Source organism: Perognathus longimembris, chromosome 3 (assembly GCF_023159225.1).
Source record: "Perognathus longimembris pacificus isolate PPM17 chromosome 3, ASM2315922v1, whole genome shotgun sequence".
NCBI classification, from domain to species: domain Eukaryota; kingdom Metazoa; phylum Chordata; class Mammalia; order Rodentia; family Heteromyidae; genus Perognathus; species Perognathus longimembris.
Window position 1 is genome coordinate 24,228,595 of NC_063163.1, and position 25,985 is coordinate 24,254,579.

Consider the following 25,985-nt stretch of genomic DNA (forward strand, 5'->3'; position numbering starts at 1 on the left):
GAATCATCTTTGTTAAAGATGGCTTGCAGCAGAAAGAACAAAGACAATGCCTCCCAAGGAAGTAACCCCGCTCTTGAGCATGGTTGTGAGGGTGATGAGGAAGAGGTGAGTGGCACACACTATGGAAATCCTTCCCACTGCTGTCACTTGGGCAGCTGGTCATGTGGAGACAATCTCAGAGAAGCAGAGAGAAAAGGGGAAGGCCCAGAGGGACAGAAATGTCATGTTCTTTTTCAATTGTCCTTAGCTTGATGGCTGATCTCACTCTCACTTCCCCACAGAACCTGTGCATTTCAAAACAAGTTTCTCTTACAGGAAGAATGGAAATGCCAAGCAGAGGAACAGCCTGAACTAATTCCCTCTTCTTCTTCTCTTACCCTTAATTGTTTACTAAGGGTGCCCTAGACTACACATGAAAAGGTTGAACATTGTTTTAGAGAGAAATGCTAAATTAAGATGAAGTCACTCCCTTTTCAAATTCCTTAATGAAGCCTAAATGAAAATAAAGGTTCAGGTTAAGTTCAGAAAACTTGAAAGCATTTTTTCTCTAATGGTGGAACTTTAGCAGTAATAATATGCTTATTTTTTTTACTTTGTTTCATGTGTTAAATATTAACTTTAATTTTATAAAAATTAGGAGTTTAAACAGGTAGTAATTATATTTGCCAGTTTAAAAATGTGTTGACAGTAATAAATATCTCAAACATTGTGAAAATGATAAATACATTTCCTTAGTATAGACATGCATACATGAAGAAATATTCCAATGTAATAATTACAGGGACACTTGACTTTTAAACAAATCCAATGTCAATTTTTTTAAATTTCAGAATAAAAAGTGTGGTGCACCATTACACAGAATTCATCATACTTCTATTAAAAATTAGCATCTGTGGGAGAACTCAAAATGTAATTTGCTCAAATTTGATTTAGTATTCTCTAATGTAAAAAGAAAAAAGATGTGAGTAAATCATAGTAAACTGTTAAAACTGCCAAGTTCTGTTGTACTAAATATGATTTATTTTAAATGTTTAGGGAAAAATTTAAAGTTATGTAAGAAGTGGGAGGCAAATTGCAAAATCCTAGGAGAGGTTAGCCAGAAAACTCTAAATAAAATAATGCATGCGAATAGACCGTAGACACTCTAAATTTTCCATGAATGTTACTTTTTTACCTACCACCCTCTCCACAAATATTCATCCTACTTAGATGAGATGGGAGAATGGCTGCTAAGGTTTGTTGCCAAGGTAACCACAAGTGTTAGGCCAAGACCACCATTGCAACTACAATGATTAGTCTTCTGTTTAATTCTTTCTCAAGTACAGTTTTGCAGTGAAAGAAAAAGGACACGAAGATTTCAAACCTATAAAAATAAAATTTTTCTCTTGTGAGATGTGACACACGGGAGGACAGAAGGTCAAAGAAAAATGAGGGAGGGGTTAACAAGTATGATAAGAAATGTACCTATTACCTTATGTATATAACTGTAACCCCTCTGAACATCACCTTGACAGTAAAATAAAATTAAAATAATAAGTAATGACATTTTTTTTAATAAGTAATACAGAAGACTGTAATCCTAGCACTCTGGGACCTGAGGTAAGAAAACAGTTTGAGGCCAACTTGAGCTATATAGACCCCATCACAAAAACCAAAAGGGAAGGGATTGGAAGTGACTCAGACAGCAGAGCATTGGCCAGTGAGGGAAAGGGTCAGATACTGAGTTTGAGTCCCAGTCTCAGACAAAAAAAAAAAAAAAAATTCCAAAGGAAAGCTGGACTCCAGTGTCTTACACCTGTAATTCTAGCTACTTGGGGGTCTTAGATCTAAAGATCGCAATTTGAAGCCAACCCAGACAGATAAGTCTATGACATTCTAATCTTCAATTAACCATCAAAAGGCTAAAAGTGGAACTGTGACTCAGGTAGTAGAGTGCCAGCCTTGAGTGAAAAAGCAAAGCAAAAGCACACTGGCCCTGAGTTCAAGCATCAGTACTGGCACAATAAAAAAAAATTTTAAGAAAGAAAAGAAGATGCAGCAGAAATGCATCCCTATTGTTCTGAAAGTTCAAAAACCAAAGTTTTTACAATTAAAGAATTTGAAGTAGATAAATGTTGTCTTCTCTGGGAGACAAGGTTTATCTTCCATAATAAAGCGCCTTTTTTTTTTTTTTTTTTTTTTGAGTGATGTAGCAATGTGGCCAGCTTCTTCTTCTCTCCTGGCCTTCCCTACTTCATGAGCCTTTGGAAAACAAGCAGACATGACAGCTCCAAAAGAGCTTTTGATTTTCTCTTGGAAATCAAAAGTTCTGTTGTGACTTTTACCATAAGAAACTAGGAGAGGTTCCTTCGATTCCCTAGTTATGTTCTTCCTATGTAAGCAACGGCTGGTCTTGGAACTTGCAGTCCTCCTGTCCTACATCAGCAACCCAAATTCTAGGATTACAGGCATGCACCACCATGCCTAGTCAAATCTTTCATTTAGCTTTTTAAGTTTTAAAAGCATGCTTTGCTCACTGGGCTAATAGAATTTCTGGTCTTCTCTAAATGTGCACAAACCTAGGTGTGATTTTAATCTGAACAAACAAATCGGAATGTCTTGAATGTTGCCAGTAATGTTGATGAGGACTTATTGAGATAAAGTATAAAAGTATATTATATATTTTTCTGTTTTTTGTATGGTAAGATTGGGACTTGAACTCGGGACCTGAGCTCTGTCTCTTAACTTTTTCCACTCAAGACTGACACTCTACCACTTGAGCCACAGCTCTTTTTGCTACTTAATTGGTAATAAGAGTCTCATGAGTCTTTTCTCCCCAGGCTTTAAACTGTGATCCTCAGATCTCAGCCTCCTTAGTAGCTAGGATTACAGGCATGGGCCACAGGTGCCCCACAAAATATATTGCATCTAGGAAAACAAGCTTAAGAATATTTTTTAATCCTGAGTGTATATACATTTGACTTTATTCTAAAGCTGCAGATTTTAAGCTTCTGTTTTAAAAAAAGTTGTTGGTTATCTCTGCAAAATTAAATTACTGTAGATGCAAAATGTCTCTGTAAAGATCTATACTGTACACTTCCATGGCATAAGATAAATATGTCATTTCAATGCAAAAATTGCACATTGATTTAAAAAACACTGTTAGTTGGAACTACTCAAGGGAGGTGATAGTATACTAAAAACAATCATTTTGCTTTGAAGAAGAACTATTGTAGATGTGAATATTCTTCATAAATACATAATTAAATTCAATAGTTTCATTTGCTGAACACTGAAACAAAAAGAAAAAGAGAGCACTGTTGGGTAGTGTTCCTTTTTTACTTCCTCAAAAACAGCCATGGTGTCTGAAATATGTGGCCCGCCATCTTAGACCACACAGCAAACAAGGAGGAGAGATGGGAAGGGCCAGCCCTTACCTTCAAGTGTCAAATCAAAGCCAGTAGCACCTCACTTCCATCCGTCCCATTTATCATGAAAACTCTGACTGCGTTTGTTGGGTTTTTCATTACAAAAAGTCAAAAACCTTCTTGACCACCCTACCACACTAGGTAAACAAAGCTTCTTTCCACTGGTGTGGCTCCGCCAGATCAAAAAGAGCTTTGGCTAAGGACACATACATACACACAAATGACCACCAGTCTCCAATTCCCCCACACTGAAAAGCTGTCACAGACTGTAAAACAAATTTAATTTTTATATCCATTGGCACAGCCAGTTTGGCTCTCAAAACCAAACTGTAATGATCTATAGCCATGTTTTCCTGAGGACTTTTATGATTGCTTTGGTTGGTTGTAGATCCTTAATGATGATAATAATCTAAGTCCCCTTACATCTTTATTATAGTGAAGGATCCTGATGAATACTTCCTTGGCTTGCCTGAACAAGAAATGAAATTATATAGACAGTATGATCATCTGTATATAAAGCCAGAATTAAATAAGTAAATAAATAATTCTGGAAGTATAATAATATACAAGATATTTCTCTTTGAAAGTATAGACTTATCAACATTTTGGTTACCTATTTGTACTTTTTTCATAATAAACATTTAAAACCAAATAAAATAGTATTTCAAAATAAAACAATAAAATAAAATCTTAGGGAGTTTCCTATCATTTCTGCTACAATTTTTACATTGGTACTAGAAGTCTGGGAAGAGATGAATACAACACATATTACAATTTGCTGTCTGACAAAATGGGGGTCCTAGTGATTATATGGGAGATTTTCAAAAGTTCCTCCAAAACATCATCCTTCACCCAGCTGACCAAGTCCTTGGGCATCTGTTCTTACTCATTTCTCTGTGTACTATGCAGCCATCCTAGGCTCTGGAGAGAAATCCTCTTACCTTTATCTTCTTTGATAATATCAGAAGAAAACTTGGGGATTACATCAATTTCCAAATGTTGTCATTTGAAAACCAAGAAACTTCCTGTTTCCTGTAATTTAGTAAATAGGAAGTAATACTCAATAAACAGGAAGTGACATTCACAGTCCCAGAATTCTTACTTACCGACTCCTAAAATTCAGTTCTTTGAAAACTGCCATGTTTTATTTTTAAAAGGACTGGGAAAGCCAGGCACTGGTGGCTCACACCTATAATCCAAGCTACTTGGGAGGCTGAGAGAAGAATTGCAGCTCAAGGTCCACTTGAGCTGAAAAGCTCACAATCCTCTAACTGAAAAATAACACCCCCTCCCCAAATAAATGACCATGGCTTGAAGTGTGGCTCAACTAGAAGAGCACCAACCTAACTAGGCCCTGAATTCAAACCCCAATACTGCTTCTCCCCCACCCCTCACCTAAAAAAAACACCTAGTTAAGTCTTTATCTCCAGTTCTAGTTCAGCTGGAAAAAAAAAATACCTTCAGTTTCAGCTCAGAAATGAAAGGTTATAGTTTCTACACAGCAGTAAAACTGGGGATTGTATTTTTTTAAATACAATAAAATTGTACAATTGGGATTGTATTTGTTTAGGCCAAATACCAAAGTTTTCTCAAACAGGATGATCTTAATTTCTATGACTGGAGGCAAACAGCTAGTTCCTTGCTATCTAGTTACTTGGCTATCTTCTCCCAGGAAAGTACAGACAGCACAGTGGCTCAGTAATATCCAATTTAGTATGTGAAGCCAAACACCTGATAATTCTAGCCCTAATAAACATATTGATGAGTACTAAGTGGAGAACAGGCCTCTGAGAAGCAATCAGCTATATACACAAAGCCCATGAAATTATAAGAAGTATGGGGTCATACTGTTACTTACCCCAAATATTATTTGTTAATTAACAGAGAATTAGAAATTATATACCTATGGCATCCATAAGTATGATGTATACCCAAAAGCCCTAAGAAGAAATAGAAATTATGATTAAAAGCCAGAAAAAGTATAAAATTGTAAGTCAAGTATTTTTTATGGCCAAAATCATAACAAATTTTAGGTCATCTTAAGCGAATTTTTTTCTTAATCATCTTTTGAATTGCTCATTGTTAGTGTGTAGGAACATAATTTATTTTATGAGTATTAATTTTGGGTGCAACAGTCTTACTAAATTGATTAACAGATTGTGAATTAATAGATTGGAATATTTTGTCTACAATGAAGAACTATGTCATCTGTCAGTAGAAAAAAAATGTACCTCTTCATTTTGAATTTGAATGTTTTTTTGTGTGTGTGTGTGTGTGTGAGAGAGAGAGAGAGAGAGAGAGAGAGAGAGAGAGAGAGAGAGAGAGAGAGTCCTATGGCTTCAATTCAGGACCTGTCCCAGAGTTTTTCTTTTGCCCAACACTAGTGCTCTACCACTTGATCCTCAGTGCCCCTTCCCATTTTTTTTTTCTGAGTAGTTTATTGGAGATAAGAAAGTCATGATGAAGAGGGGGACTGGGAGAAAATGAGGGAACAGAAAACACTGCACGAAAGGAAATGTACTCATTACCTGACTCATGCAATTGTAATCCTTCTGTACATAACCTCTATGACAACAATAAAGTAAATTAACAATAATAAAAAAAAAAGAGTGTCACAGACTTTTCTGCCTGTGCTGGCTTTAAGCCACAATCCTCAGATTTCAGCCTCCTGGGTAGCTAGAGTTATAGGCAGAAGCCACCAGTCCTGACTTGACTGCTAGTTGCTCTGGCTAGGACTTTAAATAATAAGTAGCCTAATGGTGGCAAGATGGAGCATGGGTGTCTACATCCTGATCTTAGAGGAAAATCTTTGGTCTTCAGTGTTGAATGTGATGCTAGGCTAGCTGTGAACCTTTCACATATGACCTTTATCATTCTCACTAACTACGCCTTTGATTCCTAGTTTGTTGATGGTTTCTGTCATGGAAAGGTGTTGGACTTGGTCAGATGCTTTTCTGTACCAAAATGACATTACAATTTTACCCTGCATTCAGTTAACATGACATTTTACATGGATAAATTTTGATCTGTTGAACCATCCTTGCATCCCAGAGACAAATCTCATTTCGTTGTGGCATATAATCCTTTCCCTGTGATAGTGAATTCAGTTTGCAAGTATTTGGCTGATTTTTGCATTGGTATTGATCAGAAATACTTGTTTCTCATATTTCTTAAGCATATACTTTTCTGGAGCAATCAAATTATTTTCTTAGTTAATTGCAAAATATAGTTTGGCCCTGAGAGTATCATGTAATTATAATAAGAATAAATTGTTTCTTAAGAGTGACCCTGAATCATTAAAGAGGTTAAACTATATTCAATCTCCTTTATAAGAAGTCAAGAAAGCACATTAACAAGGATAACTTTTTCTAAGCTTCAAAATTTTTAAAGAATATTGTCAGCTACCTGGAATGATGCTCTTAATGTTAGATTAATAAGGTGTAACCACCAGGGTTTTTCAAACTCATAGTGGTTCACCTCTACAATACAACTACTCTAGATATTGAAAGATGCCACAGAAACCAGGCTTATGGTGTGTGGTTTTTAACCCAAGTCACATAAGATTAAGACAGCTGTAGATCATAATGAATCATCATTCATAGATTAACACAGCTCCTGACATAGTACAGAGCAGTGGCGAACCATTGGAAGAAATCTACCTGCTTTGATCTTGGTCCCTTTGGAACTGAGAATGTTTTTGTGCACTTGTTTAGAAAGCACTAAATAGAAATTTCCCATTAGTATTTCCGTCTAAAACTACAAAATCAATTTTGAGAAACAGAGAAAAGCACATTTTTTAGTGTGGGGCAGGATGAGGACAGGGGTGAGGAGAGAGGAAATGCTGAAAGGAATTCTTTTTTTCCTCTTTTCATTTTAACATTTGTTTTGCTAATTTTTCTGTGCCTCTGTTGATGGTATTTACTGTGGAGCTCCTAATGTAGTTTTAGTCTTTAAAGCTTTTAACCTTTCATCTCCAGTAATTCAAGTGGATTTAAGAACTCTCTTTCAGTTCTCTATGTCCAAAAATTGATCTTCAATCAAGTTTCCTTTCAAATGGCCCAAGTACTTTGGTACCTGTGGTGTACTCAGAAGCAAGAATTCTTTCTTTTTTATTAGTGTATATTAATTGTACAAATAATGGATTTCATTTGACATTTTCATACATGCAATAATGTACTTTGATCATATTCACCCCCTATGACCTTCTCTTGTTCATCCTTCCCTTTCTTACTGGTCCCCTTCCTGTTCCCAATAGCTCCCAGAATTCTGGCTTTCTGAACCTTGTTAAACACAAGGCCCTCTGAGAAGTGCTGGTGATTTTTGTTTTTTCCTTCTTCTCTAGTTAAGTGTTTTCTTTGCCTTGTCTTATCTTGACTTGTCTCTTGCTTGTTTTTGTCCTTCCTTCACACTCTCCTTCCTTCCTTCTTTTCTTCTTTTCTTCCCTCCCTCCCTCCCTTCCTTCCTAGTTTTCTTTCACTCTTCTTTTCCTCTCTCTATGCCCCCTCTCCTTTCTTCTTTCCTTCCTTTCATCTCTTTCTCTTCTCACTTATCTTGGGGACGGTTAGAGAGATGTGGGCTACTGAAGTCAAATACTAAATGATTTATAGTCATAAGAAAAATATGGATTTCAATAAGTCACATTCTTTTAGCTTCTTTCTTTCTTTGGATGTTTCTCTTTAATTGTTTTTTTGCTTTTTTTCACAAATTCCATTGTTTATATTTAGTTTTGAAAGCCTGAGCTGTCTGACATTTTCACATGGTTATTCACAGATATGAATTATCAAGATAATTTTGCTGCAAATTGTGGAACAAATTTTAGATATGAAATTACTTCCCCTCATGTCCCACAGCTCAATTGAGAAGCCTGATTATCCCTTTGGCCTTCCAAGAATCCCAGTGTCCTAATATTGAATCCAATTTAAATTCATTTGTATGATGGGTTATTCAGTGATATAATAATATAATCTTCTCTCGATGACACAGAAGTTGTAGAAACACTTTTTTCTTTACCATGTTTCTTTTTCCTTTAAAAAATTCTATTTCCAAAATCTTGTGGCACATTTGCTCAAATATAGATAGCATCCTTGGGTGTTTCTTGGGGGTTTTAATTATATCAATCTTTTTATAAAGGGATTTTAAGATACAGCTTGGCACATTCCATTCACGCACTGCAGTGATTAATTCCTATTACTGCTCAGTCACTTGTTACTTTATTTTTAGGGGCAAATTTATAGTAAGTCCCGGATCACATGTACAATGGTATTTGAAGTATCTGCAGCTGCTTACATAGCAGAAGTTCCAAGCTACATTCCTGTTGTGAATCATAGGTTTGTGAGGACAGTACCACAAGTAGCAAGAGAAAGAATTAGCCTTACGGAAATATGCATGCATTTACTCTCATATGTACAAATCTCCAAAGGATCCTAGCATGCAAAATTGGGAGCTTCCTTTAGTGTCTAATCAGGAAGATAAGACACTTAAAGAATGCTATTTACATCTCATCAAGTACATACTCAAATAGAGAATCTTTGATATTTCCATATACATAGAGGTATACCTAAGTAGGTAGGTATGTATATATGTCATATGTATGACATACTTGATTCTTTCCAGTTATCAAATTCTATGATACATTATTCTTTATCGTATTTCGTCATGGAAGTGTCATTGGGTAATTTGTACAAAAGACATTCCAGGAAAGTATTTTCCTCACTTCTGCTGATACTATGGTAATAAAGAATTTACCAAGGCCATACTTAGTAGTAGATTACTGCACTAGTCTAGTCCATCCATAAGGACTCGATTCACAAATAATACAAATAAGAGAATTCCTCATGAAAGTTAATCATTTAGACCCTGCAGCTCAATTGCTGGGCTTGAATCTTGCTCTACTATTTCTTAAGTAGGGAGCCTTGAGAAAGTGCCTTCATCTCTCTGGACCTCAATTTTCTTTCCTGGCTATTTACAGGGTTGCTGTGTAGATGGAACAAGATAATGCACATTAAACAACTTAGGACATTTTGGGCTCTTGATAATCTGTTAGTACATAGGAGCTATTTTTGCTGTTTTGAAGAAGGAGGAGAGAGATTTTGCTTGAGTAGTGCTCTAAAGTGAGTTGAGTGGAGGAAAGGAGAGCCACCATAGGAACAGGTGCATTGTAGAAATGAGCATGTGTCTGTTCGAGCAGTACTAGGCAAAACACTTAACATTCCTTCCTGATGGTTGGGCCTTTGAGGATGAAGACCTTTGGAGAAAAGATGGGCTCCACCTCCATAAGAAAAAATGTTTCCGATGGAAACAGGCTAGCACAGAAAAGAATGTACTTACATAGACTTATGAAAGCCTAGTCAATACATCATGCATTCAGAAACTGTATGTGGCAAGGTTCATGCTTCCAAGCAAAAGGAAAATTTGTGTGGCTCAAATTTCTTTTTAAAAAAATTACTTAAAGTTACTATAAGACATGCTTATAAATTTCACTTAATAAATATGTGTTCATCAATTATAATATAAATCTAAGGAGGACAGAGAAATTCAGCCATTTGTTCTCAAATCTAGTCCAAGGGTTTAGTATTATATACACACTAAAAGAAAAAGAATGCTGAGATATATAAACTTAAGGAAATAAACTTATAACTTATAAACATATAAACTTAAAGAAATATTTAGGACCTGGTACATTCCGTTATTAGAAACATTCTAGCAAGTTTGATGTGTGTGTGTGTGTGTGTGTGTGTGTGTGTGTGTGTCCTGAGGCTTGAACTCAGGGCCTGAGCACTGACCTTGAACTTATTTGCTCAAGGCTAGTGCTCTGCCACTTGAGCCATAGCTCTACTTCTGGCTATTTTTCGGTGGTTAATTAGAGATAACAGTCTCATGGACTTTCTTGCCCAGGCTGTCTTCAAACCATGATCCACAGGGGCTGGGGATATAGCCTAGTGGCAAGAGTGCCTGCCTCGGATACACGAGGCCCTAGGTTCGATTCCCCAGCACCACATATACAGAAAACGGCCAGAAGCGGCGCTGTGGCTCAAGTGGCAGAGTGCTAGCCTTGAGCGGGAAGAAGCCAGGGACAGTGCTCAGGCCCTGAGTCCAAGGCCCAGGACTGGCCAAAAAAAAAATAAATAAAAAAAAAACAAAAAAAAAAAAACCATGATCCACAGATCTCTTCCTCCTGAGTAGCTAGGATTACAGGCATGAGCCACCAAAGCCCAGCTATATTTGATTTTTGAACCTCGGCTTTTGAAGATAAGAGGAATAGATCTTCCTCTTCATAAGAGGAAGAATTGACAGTTTAACACTCTTTTACATTTGTGATAGTTGTCATAGCAAACATTTTTCATCTCACAAGGAAAATAAAACCAAAATTTATACCTGTAAGTCACTAAACATACTTTAATTTTTCCTAATTAAGCCCAGAATTCTATCAAGTTGGACCCTTATTTGTAACAAAGGAAACAAAAGAGTAAATTATTTGGGAGTTCTGGGTGGAGGAAGAATTTTGCTGCACAGAGGATATCTGGCAATGTGTGGAGGCTTTTTGATTGGTGCCAGTAGGCGCATATTTTTTGGCATCTAGGGAACAGAGACCATAGATATGGCTAAACCTCTTCCAGAATGCAGGAGAGGCCCCATAGGGAAGAATTAGCCAATCCAAAATGCCAATGGTCTTCTATTTAAGAATCACTGGGGATGATGAAAGGTGATATGCTCACTTTGGATTTGGTGAGTATATTGGTTTGTAGGCATTACTAACATGTGTAGAAAGAATGCTAAACAGCTATTGTGACTTCTTTCTCCATGTTCAGACACAAAGAATCAAAGGCCACAGATTGGTTTGGTTTTCAAAAGTGGGACTCTGAGCCAGGGACTAGAGGCTCATGTCTATAATCCTAGCTACACAGGAGGAAGCCAGTCTGGGAAAGAAAAATCTGTGAGACTTTTATCTCCAAATAATCACTCCTCAACCCCCTAAGTTCCCCCCCCCACCTGCCCAGGTTGGGGAGGGGCGGGGTGAACACACCAGAAGAAGAGCCTCAAGTGGCAGAGCTCTAGCCTTGCACAAAAACCCCAGGGATAGCACCCAGGCCCTGAGTTCAAGCCCCAGGACCGGCACCATAAAACTAAATTAAAATAAACCACCAAATGAACAAGAAAAACAGTGCGATTCTGTCTCTTTCTCAAATGGTCTAAGGACATGGGTAGTATAGTACAGGCAAGAAATGGAAATTTTGAGTCATTAGACAAGTGAAATTGCATGATGGTTTAATTCTCATCAACATCAGAACATGTCTCTTGTCACGAGTATGTTGAAAAATGAAACAAGCATGATTATACCTTATTCATACTTTTTTCTCTCTTTCTTTGTATGGAATTGTACCAAAAAAAAAGAAAAAAACTTGTCCAAATTCCTGTGGATGCTTTCATCACTTTTGTCTGAGCTATCGTACTATCATAGACATCATAGATTGGAAGGATGAAGCAACAGAAATTGGTTTCCACATTTCTGGGTACTGAGAAATCAAGAATAAATGCAACCAGATTTAATGTCTGGTAAGGGCACATTTCTCGCCAGCTTCTCTCTGTGTCCTGATATAAAGTCATAGAATAGAAACAGAAGAGTCCTCTGGAGTCTTTAAAAGGACACAAGTTCCATTCATAAAGGCTGCACTCTCCTGACCTAATCACCTCGCCCAAATCCTCACCTCTTAATATCATCACATTGAGCAAACAAGTTTGTGAGGACATAGACATTCAGTTAGGCACATTTAAAAACCAATAGCGGGGGGAGTGGGGAGGGAGGATTGAGGGAGGAGGTAACAAACAGTACAAGAAATGTATCCAATACATATGAAACTGTAACCTCTCTGTACATCACTTTGACAATAAAAAAAATATAAAAAATAAACACCAATAGCTAAGCTACTGGGTTTTTTTTTAAACATCTATTAATAAAAGCAACACACACACAAATGCTCACACATATACACACATTTTGATCAACAATATTAGAAGACTTACCAGTCTCCCTATAGAAAAGAGAAAATCATACAAAAATATGCTATATGATGATATGATTAAAAATTATGAAGTAAAACCAAATATGGGAGAAAGCAGAATAGAATTATCAGGCAAAGAATAGAAAAATGTTATTTCCAGACTTTAGTACTTGTGACATTTGTCAGGTTGAAAATTTTTGTATGATTTGTTCTTATAACTAATTTAATATTTGGAATTTGTTTCTCTTAAAGAAAGGTCCAAAACTTCATCAACTTTAGAACCTACAAAATTATTCTAGGTGCTCTCATTTCTACTTCAAGAAAATTATGTGAGTGTATAAAATGTATATACAGTCATTCTTGAGTGCCCATAGACATAGTGGCTCAAGAACACTTTTCCCCTAATGATACCAAAATCCACAATTGTTAAAATTTTCTGCCAAAAAAAAAAAAAAAAAGGCACCATTGGCCAGGCATCAGTGGCTCATGCCTGTTAGCCTAGCTACTCAGGAGGCTGAGATCTGAGGATCACAATACAAAGCCAGCATGGACAGGAAATTCCATGAGATTCATATCTCCAATTAGCTACCAAGAAAAAGCCAGATGTAGAGCTGTGACTCAAATGGCAGAGCAATAGCCTGGAATTAAACCAAAAAATAAAAAGTTTTAAAAGCTCAGGTATGGTACCTAGGCCCTGAGTTCAAGCCCCAGGACCAGCTCAAAACAAAACAAGAACGGCATCTTCAGCCAACCCTTCTATCTGTAATGCTAGGTATTCTGTAGACTGAGATCATGAAGATGACTATTTAGAGCCAGCCCAGGCAAAAAGCATGAAAGAATTGATCTAAGCAAGCTGGGCATGGTGGCTGTGCCTGTCACCTCAACTTTGTGAGAAGTATAACTGAGAAGATCATGGTTCAAGCTACTGTGGGCAAAAATTGAGATCTTATTCTAAAAGAAACTGAAACCAAAAGAGCTAGCGGTATGGCTCAAGTGAAAGAGGATCTGCCTGGAAAACACAAGACTCTAAATTCAAATCCCACCCCTAAAAAAATTATATTTGCATACATCTTCTTCCTTATTTTTACTTATTAATATGTAAACGATATGAAAATAGATTCTATACTGTATCATTTAGGAAATATTCACTCCAAAAAAAAAAAAAAAAGCCTTTGGATCTCTGGGACTGGAGCGCATAGAGAGGAACAGTTGTAACTAATCTTGCTTTTCTCTCATCTCAGTTCATTTGCACCACATTCTCCTCAACCCTTTGTTGAGCCTCCAAAGTGACCTTTTTAATTCCATGCTCTGCTCCCTAAAATCTGATTCCTCCTCTGCTACCCCAGCCCACTGAACCTTCATAAGGAACTACACTGTGCATACTAAACACCTTTGAACAAATTGAAAGATTAGAAGAGAATGCTCCCTTGGCCTTCTGCATTCTTGCATCCTGACCTTACAGCAAGGGCCTTATCATGCCTTTACTTCTTCTAGATCTCTGAGTCCTAGAACAACATGGAATTGATCATTGTCTTCAGTTCATCCCCCTTACTTGTCCCAGACTGCTGTCAAATTTAGTGGGCAGCATCTATTTAATGCATTTAGGTCTACCTGCGAAATCATAAATGTCCTTTCAAACAACCGAGTCTTGTTATGCACTGTGTTCTGCAGCTCCACAGCTTCCATGGAATAGACTACACTATTTTGCAGTTCAGACTGTTACAGACACAGCTGGCTTTCGTCTGGTCAAGGGAAAAGGAAATGCAGAGCCTCCTGCTGGTTGGCTGGCTGGCTAGCTAGCCATCTGAGCCAATGTTCCCCAGTCCCCACCAGCACACGCCTAAGGCAGCAGTTCTGTCTTCTCAGCTAGTGATGACCCCAGCAATGCTCAGTCTGGCAACCACTGTCACCCAGGCTTACCCATGTGGGGACTTGCCAGAGAGCTAGGAGAAAGGTTCCTGTGTGCTTGCATGGGCAAGGGAGACAGAGAGAACCTGGTATTTAGGGGAATGTCAGGAAAAACTAAAGAAATGGCTAAGAAGAAATAAGGAAAAGAACTATTCAAGTAAGTACGGGAAAGGATTATTATCTATGCAACTATTCCAGGAAATAGTAAAACTGTCAACACATAATCCTTCTTCAGAACCACTTAAAAGGCTGAGTTCCACAAAGGTAACTGTAAGTACATATGCACACCATGAATAAATACAGTCACAGCTTCATATATGTTAATTCACACATACAAGTACTTACAGCCAGCTGTCTGTGGTTCACACTTGTAATCCTAAGTACTCAAGAGGCTGAGATCTGAGGATTGCAGTTCAAAGCCAGACCAGGTAGAGAAAGTCCATGAGACTTTTGTCTACCAAAAAGCCAGAAAGTGGAGATGTGGCTCAAGTGGTAGAGTTGTTGCTTTGAGTAAATAATCAAGCTCAGGGATATCACCTAGACCCTGAATTGAAGCACCAGTACTAGTACCAAAAAATCAAAAGAACAACAACAACAACAAACACCCCTCCCCGCCCCCCCCCCCCCCCGCCCAAATCACACAGTGTCCTTTCATTGCTGGGGCAAATTTGAGCTCACAGCTACAATGTGAAAGAGCAATTAGTATATTTATTATTTTTGTATCTATCTTTTCATTCCAAAGCCTTCTTATTTGTTTTGATAATGGATTCAAGTTTTGGTTACAAGTTATTAATGGGCATTAGTATATATGTCTAGATTTGACAAGTATGTTGGAATTTCTCAAGTGTTGAGTGTGAGGAAATTCAAAGGCAGGCAATACTTTCAAACTTTTAATTCTCCCAATAAAGGTCCAAGGCTTTAGTTAGATTAACCAACAACAACTAACAATTATAATGCAAAAGTAAATAGAAAGTGACTTCACTAATGTGTTAATTGTGTCACTCAACTACAAAGTTTTCAAACATGTTTCTTTGATATGTTCTTTTAAATATTTGGAAATCATGAAACAAAGATCTGTGTATTGAAAATCACTTTCTTTTTGAAATAGCCAGTTCTTGACCAGCCTCCAAAAATCCATTCTTTAGTAATGCATTTATTCCTGAAACTGATCCTCTGAAAAATCTTGAGAAGGATGGGAATGTGGCTTAGCAGTAGAGTGCTTGCCTAGCATGCATGAAGCCTTGGGTTCGATTCTTTAGCACCACATAAACAGAAAAAGCCAGAAATGGTGCTGTGGCTCAAGAAGTAGAGTACTAGACTTGAGCAAGAGTAAGCCAGGGACAGTGCTCAGGCCCTGAGTCCAAACTCCAGGACTAGCAAAGAAGAAAAAAAAAAAAAAAAGGAAAAAATCTTGTGTTTCTGATATGCACAGCCATGTACATTTATTATCCAGGATCAATGAGTCTGATAAAAAAATTGCAATAACAGGAGAGAAAATAGTTTACTCTCCTTGAACTTAATTGTTACTTTGGTTGACCTTCTTTCAATTTGACATTTTAACAACTTGAAAAATATAGATTGTAGAGGCCTGACTGAAACAGCAAATGTTTTCTCAACTAATCCCCCAAGAATTTCGCCATTTAATTTTAGTGTATAGAAAAGGTGATAAATTACATAGGATTATACCTCAAACAGGTAAACGTTGTACAGATGGTTCACAAAATGATTATGAGAGAGCATATCTGAACTGCAAATGTGAAGGAAAAATTGGTCATTGTCTTTTCCCATCATTTAGAATAACCACCTATGCCTGAGCTCCCGTGTTAAACCTTCACTTGGAAGTGGTGAATACACTCATGTCAAAGAAGGATGAAAGCGGATTCTTTTTAATCAAATGATTCCAAGGATTTGGTCAAAGGTTACCAGTTAGATACACTGAACAACTATGTTAAATATTATTCATCTCATGAAAGGGAACAACTTTAATCTCAGTTTATTGTGTAGGAACTACTGTAGCCAAAGACCAAAGGTAGAAAATCCCAAGGCCATAGCACTTCTAGTGAACAGGCATGGTAAGCTATTTCTTTAATAGACTCAGTGGGCAAATACAATAAAGTTCCAACACCCACTTGTACTTGGCTCACCTCACACACCTCCTGAGACTAGCAAGCATAGTGTGTGAATGGAACAAATGACTTAAGTTTTGAAAATCTCAACGTAAAATGTACAGCATGCCTTACTACTTTTAGCAAATCCTCCTCAAAGCCCAGAATTATATCGTTTTATTACAGCAGTCTACAATTTAAAAAGAAATAAAAGAGACTTCCCAATTTGGGCAGTGCTTAAGGGCTGAGTTTGGGTAGAGACTGCCATTCCATGAGCTTCCACTCAGTGGGAAAGATTCTTGTCCCGTAGGCCTAAGTCTTTACCATATGCATATTCCACAGCCACAAGACACCATCAGCCCATAGCACTTATTTTCCTAAAAGATTATTCTTTTCTGTGTGTATGTGTTGGTCCTGGGGTTTGAACTCATTGCTCATGTACCCCTTTGGCTTTTCCACTCAAGGCTGGAACTCTACTTGAGCCATACTTCTACGTCTAGCTTTTTGCCGGTTAGAAATAAGAGTCTCGTGGACTACCCAAACTGGCTTCAAACTGAAATCTTCAGATCTCAACTTTGTAAGAAGTTAGGGTTACAGGCATGAGCCACCAGTGTCTGGACTATTTCCTTAAAAAATTATTTTTATGGAATGAAGAATACAATACAATAAATGACTTACATAATCAAAATCCTTTTTAACTATAAGGACACTACGTGTCTGGTCTTTAAGGGTTTTTTTATTGTTACTATAAAGGTGATGATGTATTGAGGGGTTGCAGTTACGTAAGTCAGGTAAGGAGTACATTTCTTTTTGAACAATGTCACCTCTTCCCTCACTCTCTCCCATTTTCAACACAGTATCTATTGAGTATCATTGCTGCATTTGTTCACCCTTTGTCCCTCCATTTCTTTGCTTCCTCTTAGCCTCCAAAGACAGATTAATGAGCAAACAAGACAAAAAGAAAACAAAAACAGCAACAAAGATAAAACCATTTCCTGGAGTTCATTTTGATAAATATATTTTTTATAATCAGATACATGTAAGTATTGTTCCTTTGTATTCCTCTCCTAAGTATATCCTCCTTACTCTCTGGTTTTAAAATGCTGAAGACTAATGGCAGGTTGAAGATAATATTAAGCTACGAATTCTCCTTTTTATCTTCCTGATTAATTTTTGAATTTGTTAAGCTACTCTATTCCCCTAAACTTCCCACAATTAAGTTATAAAATAACTGCAATAATTATTGAGCGACTATATAATATTTTATATATTCAAAGTGTTTCGCAATCATCTGTTTTACAAAGTACATTGTTCTGTATATTGAGTTTTATCGTGCTTTCTTTACAACAACTATGTTCTATCTGATCAGTGATATCTCAATTTTAGGGGCAAAGAGTGCCCTTTACTCAGTCTGTGTACCCATTATTTGCTTCCAACCTTTTGACCTTTGTGCAGTCCAAACATGTTATCTTTATTTTATTGAGAGTCATAAAAGTCCTGGAGAAATCTGTAAGTGCATAGGACCTTATATAATGAAGCATATCAAAATGAACTCCAAGAATTGGAAATAAGAGGTCCTTATTATGTCTTTTACACAGTTATTTCTATTTTATTTTCCTTTCTGTGTTAGTTTTCTGTACACTTTGTCTTGTATATAAGCTTATCTGATCCATGGAAGGGAAAGGGAATCACAGAAACAGCAAAACAAAGGATAAACTAATGCCACAATGATTCTCACTAGACACTATGTTGAAAATGAACTTTACAAGCTGGGGGGAGGGGAGTGGATTGTGGTAAGGGGGGGGCGGGTAACAGTGTCTAAAAAGATATGGCCTAGTGGCAAGAGTGCTTGCCTTGTATACATAAAGCCCTGGGTTCAATTCCCCAACACCACATGTACAGAAAACATCCAGGAGTGGCGCTGTGGCTCAAGTGACAGAGTGCTAGCCTTGAGCAAAAAGAAGCCAGGGACAGTGCTCAGCCTCTGAGTTCAAGGCATAGGACTGGCAAAAAAAAAAAAAGAAGAAAGAAAGAAAGAAAAGAAATGTATTCGTTTCCCTACTTTATGTAACTGAAACCTCCATGCTCATCTTTACAATAAATTTTACATTTTACATTTTAAAAGTCCTGGAGAAAAGAAAACTGGGGGAGTGGCCCCAGTGATAAAGCGCCTACTCTGGAGACACATGGCCCTGAGTTCAACCCCAAGAATCTCCAAGTCAAGAAGAGCTATGGAGTAGAGTGAAAGCTTTTTTCAGGACAGCCTACATGCACTGGCACACGGATGAATAGGATCTGAGCTCTAGCCACACTCAAGGAACTCAAGTTTCAGGATAAACCTCTCTATTTCCTCTCCACTAGAAACTAGCCAGCTGTTATCAAAATATGAAAGAAACCCAAATAATCAGAGATTTTCTAGGCATCTATCTACAGGGGAAATTCTGACAATTCCGGGTGCAGTAAGTGTATGTGTACGTGTGTGTGTGTGTGTGTGTGTGTGTGTGTGTGTATCATATCTGGAACTTTCAGAATATATATATGGATATATATACATACATATATTTGTATATGTAATATGTGTATATTATATATATACATATGTATATACACACATATAGCAATGTCTACATGATAAGAGTATGGATAACTACATATTACATATGCAGTGGTACCCCTTATATAATTATATTCACTAGTGACATCATCAGTGATATCATAGTTCCCTTAGTATGTGGCAATACACTCTATAATATGGACACAATAAAACCATCTGCAATGCACGAATTATATAAGGAAATGTCATGCTCTCTCCTTTTTTTTAATCCAAAGATATATCTCATTAATCTTTTCAGTAAAAAAAAAAGAAAGAAAGAAAATGAGAGGATAATCAATGAATTCACTCTTAACCTTCTCCCTACCTGATGACAGATTGCTCTTGGCCACTATTGCCACATGAGTCTCTAATCTTTCTTTTTCTCAGAACTGACATCTGTTCTCCATCAGGTCTCCAAAGAGGATATAGCCAGACATAGTCTTTCCTTTTCCAGAGCTTGTTAAGCCAGGTAACAATGTCGCTAATGCTGGCTCAGCTCCACATTCAAACTTCCTTATATAGTACATACAGAACTGAACCAAGAAAACTATCAAATATCATTGTTCCCTGTACCACACCAGAAGGCCCTGTTGGACTTAAGTCCTTGAGATTCAAGTGTACCCTGAAAATGCTCCTCCTTCTTACAGATCAACTGCCAATCTAGCCCATTCTTGATTATTTCAGTCTTAGTCCCCTACCTTAATCCTTCCCCTGAGAAATGTGCACTGCCTGTCTCCAATAGGAAGAGGTAATGCTCCTTCTGCATTCTTCCTGCACTTGACAAGATCAATCCACACCTTCAGCCCAGGCGAAAGTATCAAGCAGGTAGCACTCTTCTGTTAGATGGGAGGGAAGACACACCACATCATGAGTAAGAGTGAAGGTGGGGACTCCTCAGATCTATGCTGATTTCCCTCCTACAAACAGCAGCTAAGGAGAGGCAAGCACGCCTTACCCAGAGGAACTATAATATTTTTCTTGGAGAAAGTACAATCTAATGTCAATTGAGGTGAAGACACTTACTCTATTAACTTGGCTTTGGTCTCCTGTATTTCAGTGAAATGAGCTTGTATTTTAAGATTAGAAGTCTTAGACACTTTCCTATTCCCCTCAATCCTCTCAGTTGTTTACTATGCCAGATAATAAACAGATTGGTAGAGGTGGTAATTGGTAGCCACGAAGGAGTTACAAATGCCCTTTTCATTTTTTTTTAGCTTTTATATAACTTTATTGGTAGAGACAACCTGTGTGAGTTAACAAACCCCCACATTGCCAACTGTTATAGGACTCATATTCCTGCTTATATGTACCACAATCTCATATTCAACCGTGAGTTCTGGGTTACAAAAAAGGAACAAATACCTTTTTCTGCTCTATCTAACCTGAGTCTCAGTTCTGATACTAGACAAAGGAAAGAATTTATACCTAAGTGCTAATAGTGCCAACTGCAAGGTTTTTGTTTTCTGCTTTATCTGTATTTCCTTTTAAAAAAATAAATGACTATATATACTTCTGTCATTTGAAGAAAAAACAAAAAACAGCTTACCAGCCAGTAGCCAGTGCTTCATGCCTATAATCCTAGCTACACAAGAGGCTGAAATCTGAGAATTGTGGTTCGAAGCCAGCCCAGGGAAGTCCTGAGAGGCTTATCTCTAATTAACTACAAAAAGCCGGAAGTGGGTCTGTAGCTCAAGTGGTAAAGCTCTACCTTGAGCACAAAAACTCAGGCTAGAGTGGAGCTGGAGAGACTGCAGATGTAAGTAACAATGGAGGAACTCCTCCTTGAAGATCCTGCTAGGCCCTGTCCTGGCTCCGGCTACAGCCTCACAGTCCACTGTAGCAGCTGTGTCCTGACCTGCCTTATCTCTAGACAAAGGATTCTTAGGACAATGGCCAGGTCTTACTAACTTTGCAATCCTCAAACCCAGAACTACACCTAACTCAACAGTAATCAGTTGTTCTGGTGTTGACTTTATGATTGAAGGGACTCCAGATATTTATAATCTTATTAGACAAACAGACAGCACATGGCGAAGGGCATGTGTGCTTTTCAAAGCAGTGTAGCATCATTGCCAAATTGACATTCCTGGTGCTTACAAGAAATAGAAAGGAGACAATCTCCTGAGAATCAACCATACCCACACCTTTCCAGTGCTTTGGCGGACACCAGCATCATCCCATACAAACAGAATGGAAGCCACAGACATAACATCACAGAGGGGAGGGTCAGAATAAGTGATCCCTTCAGCTAGAGCCAACCTCACACATGTAATTTTAAATCATCTAATAGCCACATTAAGAAAAGTAAACAGAAAAATGAACAAACAAGACAAAAAGAAAAAAAATTTAAAAACAACAAAGAAACAATTCTTGTTGGGAGACTAAGGGGAGGGCATAGAAATGGAGGGACAAAAGGTGAATAAATGCAGCAGTGGTACTCACTAGACAATATGTAGAAAATGAACTCTACAACTTGGGGGTGGGTCCATGAGGTAAAAACTGAGTGAGAACAAGGGAAGGGTTAACATATATATACATATATATGTATATGTATATATATATACACATATATATGTGTATATATATACTCTTTCTCAGGTGCTGGTGGCTCACGTCTGTAATTCTAGCTACTCAGGAGGCTAAGATTTGAGGATCACAGTTCAAAGCCAGCCCAGACAGGAAAGTCCATGAGACTTTTATATCCAATTAAGCACCAGAAAACCAGAAGCAGAGATGTGGCTCAAGTGGTAGAGTGCTAGCCTTGAGCTGAAGAGCTCGGGGACAGTGCCCAGGTTCACAGTTCAAGCCCCACGACTGAGAAAAATAAAGAAACAAATAAATAAAAAGAAAGAAAGGAAAGTTTTCTCTGGCTGTCTATAGCAAGGGAAGCCACAGCTTCTCAAATCATCAAATGTTCACTGCTGCTTGAAGATGGTGGGCTACACAAGGAGGGCAGTGAGACTTCTCAGGCTGAGCCCCATCCTTGGCTCACAGCTGCAAAAGGATGGAGTCTCCATGCTAAGGAGGAACTAGCTTCTGCCAAGGAAAGAATTTTGGAAAGAGATTCTTTCCCAAAGGTTCCTGAGAAGACGTTAATACATTGACCTTGCACAATCTTACATAGGGAGGCCATCAAGGCCTGCCCAGCCTTCTGACCTGGAAAGGGAAGGGGAGGAGAGGAGAGGGAAGAGGGTGGAGGGGGGAGGGAGTGAGGGGAGACCGGGGAGGGGATGGGAAGAGGAGGAGGGGAGGGGAGGGGAGGGGAGGGGAGGGGAGGGGAGGGGAGGGGAGGGGAGGGAAGGGAAGGGAAGGGAAGGGAAGGGAAGGGAAGGGAAGGGAAGGGAAGGGAAGGGAAGGGAAGGGGCTGTTAGCTCAGGCCTGTAATCGTAGTTACTCAGGAAGCTAAGATCTCAGGAGCATGGTTTGAAATCAGCCCCAGCAGAAAAGCCCATGTGACCTGTATCTTAAATTCACCAGAAAAAGCCAAAACTGGAAGTGTGACTCAAGTGGTAAAGCACTAGCCTTTCAATGCTAGTGTTTCAAGTGCCTTTCAAGCACTAGTGTTCAATGCCAAGTGAGAGTTCAATGCCAAGTTCAAGCCCCAGTTCTAACACACACACCAAAAAAATTGAATTAAATTAAAGTAAGAGAAAGAAAAGAAAAAAAAGGAAGGAAGGACAAACATAAATAGGTGAAGTTAAGTATGGCAGTGTATCATAACTAACTTACTATATCCAATATATTATCATTTACTATATACTTAATAAAAATGTTATCTTCTTTATTATAGTAAGTCTTCGAACGCGGGCTATGTACTCTCAGCATATCTCAGGTCTATCACACCCCGTGCTCATTAGCCACGTATGATTCCTGGTGACTTAGACAGAAAATACAGAGGCTGCCCTCCAATGATCCCATGGGACTTCCCTAAATGGCGTATTGCTATCCGTAGAGGCTCACTCCAACACGCTCCCTGCCTATTCTGTAGTGAGATGACTTCCAATAGCAAGCAGTACCATACCAATAGCAGTACAGATATTGCAGTTCAATGTTGAACAACCACCCCATTTTTTCCTATAGAACCTGGGCTCGAGGCAGGTGTTGGTGGCTCACATCTGTAATCCCAGGAACTTAGGAGGCAGAGATCTGGGGAGTGGGGTTGGTTGGTTCGAAGCCAGCCCAGGCAAGAAAGTCCACAAGACTCTAATCTCCAATTAAATACCAGAAGTGGAGCTGTGGCTCAATGTGTGAGAGCACTAGCCTTGAGCAAGAAAGCTCAAGGACAGCACCCAGGCCCTGAATTCAAGCCCCAGGACAGAAGCAAGGTTCATCAAAACATCAGCAAGTCTTTATACTTTTCCATTATTTTTCCCCAAAGTAAATTCTAAGAAATAGAAGCAAATTATAAAATCTCTAGAGCCTGAATGAGAAGAGAAATCAACAAGAAGGATATACCCACAATGATCCTGAACATCTCATTCCAAAACTGCTTCAAGCTTCGACTTTAGAAGGTAAACTTTCTCTCCTCTCAAGTTCCTCTGGGAGAAACGTGATTTTATTCAACAGAGTGCAGAAACTTTGGCAAAAAAAAAAATATATATATCCCTTCACTTTCACTGGATACTACAGGTCCTGAGAAAGACAGGAGCAAAACCTTCCCCCAGCCTGTGTATCTGCTGCCTGATATAAGCAATCCTTGATGCCTATACGAACACCTGCGTGCTAAGCTAGTCTCTAATCACGAGGTTTCTAGAAATCCAGGTGTATCTGTACTATGAACATTCACTCCTCAGACTGCTCCGTTTTTGACAAGCTAGATGAGCCAGGCACGCTCCCATCCCCCACCCCTGCTGGCTGCATCTGATTTCCTCCTCAGTCCTCAGTCATCATTTCTGAAGAAACAGAAAATTACCACTGCCTTAGATAAGGGCTGAACTTTGTTCCAGTAAATCATCTCAAACCCAGGTCTCTCAGGTAAATGGAGACTTTTCGTGAAGGGACAAGATGGAGAATTACTACTGTTTGCTTACTTACGGCTTTCAGTTGGATTAAAACATGGTTGACCGGCGGTGGGGGAGAGGACAGAAGCTGGAGACATTGGTGCTGGTGTTCCTCATCATGGGGTCAAAGCTCTGAGCTCTGGACAGGGTCCTGGCAGCTCAGCTATTCACTTCCTCTGGCCACAAACAACACCGTGTTTAAATCATTTCAGATCAATGATGAAGTGCTTTTCTTTTTCTTCCTTTCTCTGTCTTTTTTAAAAGGCCTCTAGAGGAGATAACATTCCCTCAGTAAATTATTCCCGGATTCAACACCCTCAAGAAATGGTCCTTAGCTCTATGTGCTTTCTTAGCTCTATGTGTGATCTCTACCCCAACGATTTCCAGCCCTTCTACACTTTCCATGCACCAGCACTGAGTTTCTGTTCATATGTGAGGCCTGTCTTGAGGGGATCCTGAGATAAAGAAGGCAGCCTGCAGGATCCAGAGGCTTACAGGTCAGTAGAAAAGATAAACTTCCTACACAAACACACTCACCTTCCAAGGTAGAAAGTGCAAAGTGGAAGAAGATAATAGGCCAGGAGTGTTCCCAGAAGAGAACTCTTTGTCCTCAAGTGGGATGAAGAACAGCTGGCATCCATTGCTCTTATTTGTCCTGGGTAATTTCTCTCTTCCTTACCTTCTATTTGCTCTTCACATCAATTTATAATGCTGTCAATATTCTGAGACATCTGGAAGACCTCGTATAAGTCAGGCACTCGTCCTATCTGATAGAAAAATGTTCACAGCCTCTGTGATTAGACGTCACATACACAGTTTGGGGATTAGAGTCCCCAGTGAACAGTTCAGGCAGAGAAGAGTTTATTGGGGGAAGGGGGAGCACACTGCCTGCCCACACAAGATGGAGGCACAGAGAGACAGAGGGGAAGGAAAAAGAGAAAAGAGTAAGAGAGAAAGGGAAAGAGAGCAGGGACCATGTTAAGCCGGATTATATAGGAAAAGGTGGGTGATATGGCCAGGTGGATTGGATCTGACCTAAGAGGAGGAGAAGGTAACTGCCAGTTACCTAGGTAACTCAGGTAATGGGTGCAAACTTAAACAGGCATGTGCCTGGAGCCCTTCTGGGGGTAGACCTTTCAGAGATCAAAATATTAAACTGTATGTTTTTAATTTATTTAGTGTGAAATACCATTTCCCTACTTTTATGTCTTTTGCTGACCTGGTAAGAGTGGTCAATTGTCACTTAGACCCAAATATTCTTATATTATCTGATGTTCTTGCTTTCCTTCCCCCGTCAGTGGGTAATTGTTTCTTGTCCTTTGCCTTCTTTTTTGCTAAGTGTATAACTGTTTTTAGGGGTTTTTTTGGGGTGCTGTCCTTGAATTTTTGTGCTCAAGGCTAGCACTCTATCACCTGAGCTGCAGCTCTACTTCTGGCTTTTGGCTGGTTAATTAGAGATTAAGAATCCCACAATAGCTAGCTTTTAATCAAGATCCTCAGATCTCAGCCTCTTGAGTAGCTAGGAGTAGAGGCATGAACTCCCAGCACAAGGAAGGAGGTAACTCTTAATGAAAAATCTGTTTGGTTCAAAGAAATCAGAAAGAAGACTCAGAGAAGTGAAGCAGCTTAAACAATTTCGACCCAAACATGCTCTCTTCTAGGTGGCACTGACTCATAACCTATAATTCTAGCTATTCAGGAGGCTGAGAAATGAGGATCACTGTTTGAAGCCAGCTCAGGCAGAAAAGTCTGCAAGACTCTTACCTCCTATAAACTACTCAGAAAAAGCTAGAAGTGGTGCTGTGGCTCAAGTGGTAGAGCACTAGACTTGAGTAAAACCAGCTCAAGGACAGCGCCCAGGCCCTGAGTTCAAGCCCAGGACCAGCAGGGGGGAAAAAATCGCTCTTCTTTCCAACATGGAACATTTCCTGTGTGCTCATCCGATCTCACCAACTGTACTGTGACCTTTGACC